This window comes from Gymnodraco acuticeps, unplaced genomic scaffold, assembly GCF_902827175.1.
Source record: "Gymnodraco acuticeps unplaced genomic scaffold, fGymAcu1.1, whole genome shotgun sequence".
Classification (NCBI taxonomy): Eukaryota; Metazoa; Chordata; class Actinopteri; order Perciformes; family Bathydraconidae; genus Gymnodraco; species Gymnodraco acuticeps.
In genome coordinates this window covers 533327-541055 of record NW_022991896.1, presented here as the reverse complement: position 1 = coordinate 541055, position 7729 = coordinate 533327, and the positions used below count along the sequence as shown (strand labels likewise).

The following is a 7729-nucleotide window of genomic DNA, read 5'->3' as shown; positions in this document are numbered from 1 at the left end:
GGGAGTGCTGATTAAACACAACATTTGCAGAGTACCATGAGCCTAAAAAAGTATATGACGTTACATCCTAAAACAAAAAATACTTTCAAAACAATTCAATGAAAGAAATCCCATTTTCAAAGCAGCCTCAACAGAGAGAGGAACGATTGAAAAAAACAATTCATTCCTCATTCATCCGCAAGAAATCCTCCTTTTCTTTGATTGATTGGATAGGTCTGATTATCTTCCTCTAATGAATTCAATAAAACACTCAGATCTTAATTGATTTGTCTTGGCTTGAACTCAAACGTATAATCCTGCTGTAATTATAATAAAATCTGCTTGCCGCCAGATCCGTTGCCATCTGTTCTTTTTGACTTAATATCTTGTTTTCTTTCTTCCCTCCTCCCTTCTTGTCGGCAGGGTTTTGAGGACACAGTCTCTCGAATGGTATTATAACAACGTGAAGAGTCGCTTCAAGAGGTTCGGCAGCGCCAAGGTTCTGAAGACTCTGTACAGGAAGCACATCATCGAGAGAGGAGCGCTCTCCGATCTGCCCGGTAACTCGCTCACTTTCTAATCAGACCTTTGTTACACTGCCAAGCGTTTGTTTGATATCTTTTAATCAATCTCATTTGCATAATTCTGATTGCAGAGCAGCCTTGTGTCTCAGTGCAATGTGTCACGTTTTCATAAATGCTGGTTTGAGGCTTTACGTGGACATTTGGAGGAAACCCTGTCTCACTTGATGTATGTAGAAACAAAGCTTTTCAAACACACGCATCCCGGGTTAAGCACTTTTATTTACCCATGTATATTTGATGTGGGAAACCCCCTTTACTCCACGGCTGCAGATTGATTTTGCAAATGCTCTTGTGTTTGAACTGGAGTCGGTGATAGTGACAGGCTCCTTCTCGTCCTGCATGGTAATCCCCGCGGGGCTCAGGCCACTTTGCGTCCTCTGGGAGTTGTTCCTGCGCCGCGCAGCTTTGATCCAGATAACATTGTTTTGCCCCGGCTGCAACATGATCGGTCTGCTTCTGTCGCGGGATACAAGGCATTATTTAAAAAAAATACATGGGATTAAAAAGATGCAGAGCGGATAAATCAGGCCAGACTTTGGGCAGGAGTGGATCAGGTTAGAATGAGGGCATGTTGAGGGACACAATGGACGTTTATTTCATCTGTAATGTATACGTTTGTAGGCCTGTTTTAAAGACAAGAAGAACCACCACAAAGTCAAACAATGCATTGAAATATAACAAGCTGCCTGCGAAAGGAAACGATTATAATAATAACAGACAGCACGTCTAGCCAGCATATATTCACAGGATCAAATAGCCAGATTTGGCTCGCTGGGAATCTGAAAATATGTTGGTCAGAAAGAGGCTTTAGTCTAATAACATGATTTGTTGGTTCACATCCGTATTGTCCCGTGAGAGGGATTTGGAAAACAGGAAACACTACAAGGGTGCAGACCTTTCCATTATTAAAATATTGTGTGTGTCCGCCCTGTGATTCAGATCCGCTCCAACATACTTCTGGGCTTTTGAAAGGTTTAATGCTTCGGTTGTTTTTAAAAGCGTAACTGTGTGTATTAGTCATATCCTGCAACAAGGAAGACGAAACTAAAGGGATACAAATGCAATAATAGCTTAGTTTGTTGACATTTTAGAAAAGTATTTTACTTAACTTTACTAACTTGATGGTAGCTTCATCTCTGGTGTGTGAGTGGACAAACATCTCTCCATCAATCATCCATATTCCTGATGTCCTCTTGTCTCCTCTCCTCACCTGTCCTCACTTGTCCTCCTGTCCTTTCCTTTCTTGTACTCTCTTCTCCTTCCCCAATTATTGTTCCTTCCCTTTTCTTATTCCTTTCCTTTCATTTCATTTCATTTCCTTATTTATCTCCTCTCTCCTCTCCTCTCCTCTCCTCTTCTCTTCCTCTCCTCTCTCTTCCTCTCCCCTCCTCTCCTCTCCTCTTCTCTTCCTCTCCTCTCCTCCTCCTCTCCTCTCCTCTCCTCTCCTCTCCTCTCCTCTCCTCTCCTCTCCTCTCCTCTCCTCTCCTCTCCTCTCCTCTCCTCTCCTCTCCTCTCTCTTCCTCTCCTCTCTCTTCCTCTCCTCTCTCTTCCTCTCCCCTCCTCATCCTCTCCTCTCTCTTCCTCTCTCTTACATCACTGGATGGAGGAGGGAGGATTATTCTCTGCTGGTCTCTCACTCGGCTCACATGAGCAGATTAAAACTCTTCCAATTCTCAAACGCTTGCATTTGGTGTGTGTGTGTGTGTGTGTGTGTGTGTGTGTGTGTGTGTGTGTGTGTGTGTGGTGTGTGTGTGTGTGTGTGTGTGTGTGTGTGTGTGTGTGTGTGGTGTGTGTGTGTGTGTGTGTGTGTGTGTGTGTGTGTGTGTGTGTGTGTGTGTGTGTGTGTGTGTGTGTGTGTGTGTGTGTGTGTGTGTGTGTGTGTGTGTGTGTGTGTGTGTGTGTGTGTGTGTGTGTGTGTGTGTGGTGTGTGTGTGTGTGTGTGTGTGTGTGTGTGTGTGTGTGTGTGTCATAGCCTATCAGATTGAAATGAAAGCGATATATTGGAGCTGTCAAAACATGATTGAATTTAAATGTGTTTGGATGAAAATGCCCTTTTTAAAGCTCTTCTGTCAAGTGTTTCAACAAGCGTATAATGGCAACAGATTAGCGTGATTAGATCAGGAACGTCTCCTGCATTTAAATGAACTGATAATGAGATTTCACTGAAGGAAGTGAATCAGCTGTAGATTGGTATACAAAATAAATGAGATAAAGATGTTGCTCATTAACAAACTAATGTTGCATCATCATCACTTAGTCTACTGAGCGCCAACAAAAGAGCTTTTATATTTGATCACGCTGCTCTGCCAGAGTCTTAACACCTCATGCAGGAACAGCAGCCGCAGGAATGTCAAACATTTCCATATGTGGAATATAGGCGGCCTCTAATACGCGTGCTAGTAAAGTTCAGTTTTTTATTATCACGTGGCGCCGATGCTCGTGAAATGAATTCTGTAGGAAGTGAAGTGGCGGCTGATGTGACAGCAGTGAGGGAGATGTGACCGTTTTGCATCCATCACGTTCCCCAGAGAGAGAGAGTGACCTTCAGACCGACAACACAGAGACATTTGTACTTTCCTGTCAAACATCTGCGCTACCAGGCAGTGATGCGGCTGTGCTACTGATAACCCTCCGCCGGGGGACTATGTGTCCGAGAGGAGAAAGAGATTCAACCAGTTAGATAACTCATCACTGTACCCTGTATGCAAGGGCTGGTTTGCCTTCACTAACTGTACGGAGGCTCAGTCACTGGTACATTTTTATATACAAAGCCATGTTAGGGAAACTTCCATCCTACATCTGCTCCCTGATCTCACGGCAAATTGTAAGTGGCTACTGCCTGAGATCGAATGCTGTAGTTTTATTAAATGTGCCAACTGCTAGGACTGTCTTAGGGAAGATAGCTTTTAGATGCGCAGCTCCTCTGTCTTGGAATAGTCTGCAAAAGGAATGGAAGCTAAACAATCTGGTGCCACTAAATGTTTTTAAAGCTCGGTTGGATACTACTCAATCGGAAGCTATTGGTACCTGCTCATGTGGATAGTTATGTAAATGATGCTGTATGATGTCCTTTTTGTTGATCTGTTTATGTTTTAATGTTTCATGTGGAACCTACTTGAGCAGGTCTCCCTTAAAAAGAGATCAATGATCTCAATGGGATACACCTGGGTAAATAAAGGTTTGAAATGAACCAGAGTTGGAGGAAGAAGTAGCAACTTTATCATTCCTGTCGGTATATACAGTATATAAATGCTAACTCCTATACACAGTAAGTCTGAATACATACATGCAAACACACTTTTTTTATGCACAGAAGAGGATGGGATGTTTTACAGCAACAGAGAGCATTGTGGGGGTTTGTCACCTCTCCAGTACACACTGCTTACTCTTTGTCTAATCGGGACTTGAACCAGCGACCCTTCGGTTCCCATGCCAAGATCTTGTACTTTAATAAGTAGAAATACCACAGTGTAGAGATCCTGCATTCAAAATCTTACTAAAGAATACGTATAAAGCTTAAAAATATACATTTACTACTCAATATGACCCATTCAAAAATGATATGTAAAGGTGGAGTTAATTGGATGTCTTTATGCTGTGTAGCTTGTTAAATAGGTATAATGGTTGATCATAAATCATATCAGTAATCTGAATCTGCATACTGTAGTAACTCAATGTTTAAGTTAATGTTTTGAAGTAAAAGCACATTATTTCCTTAGTGTCTGTGACCATGGACTTAAGAAGGAAAATATCAGGAAATCTATTGCACTTTCTTTAAAGCGGCTGAATTTCCCTTTTTTTAAAAATCTAATTCGAGTAGCTCATTAAGTGGACGTGCAGATGCCAGGCACTGATCCGAGGAACTATTACATTAGTAATTAATGCCTTGGCTGCAGTATGGCATGAAATGAAACGCTTGTGTTTACTCATGCATTAATGCTTCCTGAACACACTCAGCCTTTGGTGCACATGTCAACGCATTAAATTAAGATTAGAAATTAGATTTGAAATTAGATTTGAAATTAGATTGCTGTGTGGTTGGGGTAAAAGGGTAAAGTAAATTAAGCTTATTTATAGAATAATAACATCACTGCAAATGTCTGAACACATTATTGGCGTTATTAGGATTGAATAATTGTTTACAAGGAAGAAATCAACACGAGGTCATTAACTCAATGTATTCACTGAGTTAGATTAGGAGATTGATACGACTGTAATGTCTTTAGGCTTTCCTACATTTCTGAAGCTACCACCAGCTGCTACTTTTCTTTCTTAGACTGTCTCCTTTGTTGAATCTTTACAAAATCAAAGTATAAGAACAGCACATGGTTGTTTTCTGGGTGACAACACTTCAGGTTTTTACACTTTAGGATTCGTACTGATCAACAAACCAGGGATTTCCTCCGACCCATTCGAGCTCACAGTTGTCCCCTGGTTACTGTTTTCGTGCTTAACTAATCTTCATATTTTTGACAAGTTAGTGAATATGTTTACTTCCTTAAAGAGTGTTTTATTTGAAGACATGTCTCACTCACTATACTCTTATGTTTAGATTTGGCTGTACACTTGATCCAGGAGGTATTATGTTTATTTCCCTCGTGATATATTGGCACCGACACGCTGGCTAATACCTTTTAATTTGTATAATGCCTCAGCCATTTAAAAATCTCCATCACTGTATTTTTGTACATCACTGAAGTCTGGCTTCATGGTAAACCATCATAACATCCTCCATGAAATTCAACATGATGAGCCCTTTATGAAGTATCAAAAGCAGGAATGAGGATGATATTTCCTCCGCTTTTTATTTCTTAAATCTCATTCATTTCAAACAGGGATTACTTTTTCCTGCCTTTTGTGTTTGCTGTCACATCCCTCAAAGTGTTTGTCGCTCTCTTCTCACCTATCAAATAAGACGACAGCGACTCGAGAGATTCGACTCAAACACATTATAACCTTCAGACCCGCTGATATCTCAGGAGGGAGAAGTGAAAGGGAGAAGAGGAGAAGCAGTGTTGGGTTTCTGAGGCTTTCTATGTCTGTCTTTTTCAAGTTATGATGTCCTCAACTACACCTGAAAGCATCGGAGCATGATGCAGTGATGCACAGATTTCTAGAAATACGTTATTAGTCTTTGTATTTAATGCACAATACATATATGCTTGTGTTTTTATGCTCTGCAGGTTTGATTTGTGTGCATTTGTTACCAAAAGCTGCAGTAAATGACTCAAATTGCATTTATTTCTCTGTCCCTACCCAAAGTTGAGAAAATATAATCCATACTCTAGAGCAGGGGTGCCCACACTTTTTCAGTTTGGGAGCTACTTTTAAAATGACCACGCCCAAATGATCTACCTACAGATCTACAACTCAGACTGGCTTACCTGTACGTCAATCAAGTGGCAAATGATCTACCTACACTACCTTTGCGATCGACGTATTGGGCACCCCTGCTCTAGAGTTTACATATCAATTTGTCCAGAATTGGTGCTCAGATTGTTGTTTACCTACGAATTATTTAACTGTATTTTTAGTTGGGATCTAGATTTCAGTGTTTCTTCATCATATGGTTTTCTGACCTTCACTTTTGTGTTACGGCTATAAGTCAAAGTCTGACCTGTCTGTCTCCGTTTGAGCTGCTGACATGTTTCCATCAATAAGCGTTTTTTTGCGAGAAAAAACCCCAAATGATATAGAATAAAATATATCCAAATATACCCTGTTAATAAAAGCTTGCAAGTGGGATCATTGTTCAGTGTTTGCCCTCCATAGATTGCCCTTACATCTATACATGTGTTTCTGAAGCTCTTCCTCTTTTGCCAAACCTTAATGTTGCTCGTTGCATCACTACCCTTTAATGTCGGCCAACCAAGGTCAGATAATGATTCCCTTCCTCATTTGCATTTTCTAGCTGTGGGGAAATTTTTTAACGGCTACTGTATGTGGGGCAGCATACCTAATGAATAGAAATGCTTCCATGAAAACTGGTATAACTGTATCAAGAAAGTAGACAAGGAAAAGAGGACATTACATTTCCCTCCACCTTCAACTATCTATCAATCTAGTAAGCCAGTTCCAGGATAATGTGAACACTGCCCTTGTCGTTCTCCCGCGCCAAAATAAGAGTAAACAAAACACAAGGACCCCCTGATTCACCTCTCTTAGTAGATTTGTGAAATAACTCTGAGCTGTGTTGTCGGAGCGTTTCTCTACTTCTCTGAACTGAAGGCCGGTGACTCAGAGTGCAGTGCTCTGTCTGCAGGGATTGGAGACCGCGATGTTAAACGGGAACCCAGAGCCAGGGCTGTCGCTAAAAAGCAAACAACTACAGGGTCCGGACCACATCGGTGTCAAGAACAAAAGTGCAGCTGTTTGTATTGAGCGTGTGCAGCCGTGACAGCTGGCCAAATGTGTGTGAAGTGAACGCCTGACCTTCAAACTCTTTAACTCGTCACCCTTCAGCAGGGTTGCCAACTTTGGGTACCTGGCTGGAGTGAGATTTTGATATCATGGGTTTAATTACACATATGCGCACGAAATGACTGCTATAGTGTCAGTAGCGGGACCTTAGCATATAGGATATATATACAATATATACAAATACACAATATTGGACACAGACTATAAAGGGCACACAGTTTCATTCACTAATGAAAGTCAAACACATGTTTGTTTCCACTGTTTTATTGTGTGCCTGTCGCGATAAGCAATTAATTGACTTATCGTACGATAAATAAAAATGAACTAGATACATTTCCATTTACATGAGGATGTGACTAGCAGTTTGAAAGGATGTACTTGAATTACTGTCATATATTATCATTATGTCAGTGGTCTAAAATGGTCATACAACGGTGCCGACAATATTATCGTTTATCGCAATAATTTCCGGGAAAATTTATCCAACAAAATTAATTATCGTGAGAGGCCTATACTCAGGGGCGGATCTACGGGGGGCAAGGGGGGGCAGCTGCCCCCCCACTGTAGAGCCTTGCCCCCCCAGCTGCCCCCCTAACTTTTGTTTCCCTAAAACTGTACTAAAACAAACCTACACTATTTCCACAAGCTTCTCAAGCAACAAAACAAGCATTACATTAGTTAAAAGTGAATCATTTTAAATATAATTTTAGGCCCATTAAAAACGCAGCTACGGCCCTGCATTAAAC

The 7729-nt window shown here is 41.1% G+C and overlaps 1 protein-coding gene across 1 annotated transcript in view; it reads left to right on the top strand.

Moving 5' to 3' along the window:
• The first annotated feature begins 421 nt into the window (after positions 1 to 421).
• Positions 422 to 7729, top strand: part of LOC117535559 (rab effector MyRIP-like) — a 43106-nt gene continuing 35798 nt past the window's right edge. The window contains 1 exon segment of the mRNA XM_034200072.1: positions 422 to 539. The gene's annotated coding sequence lies outside the window, so the exon portion shown is untranslated.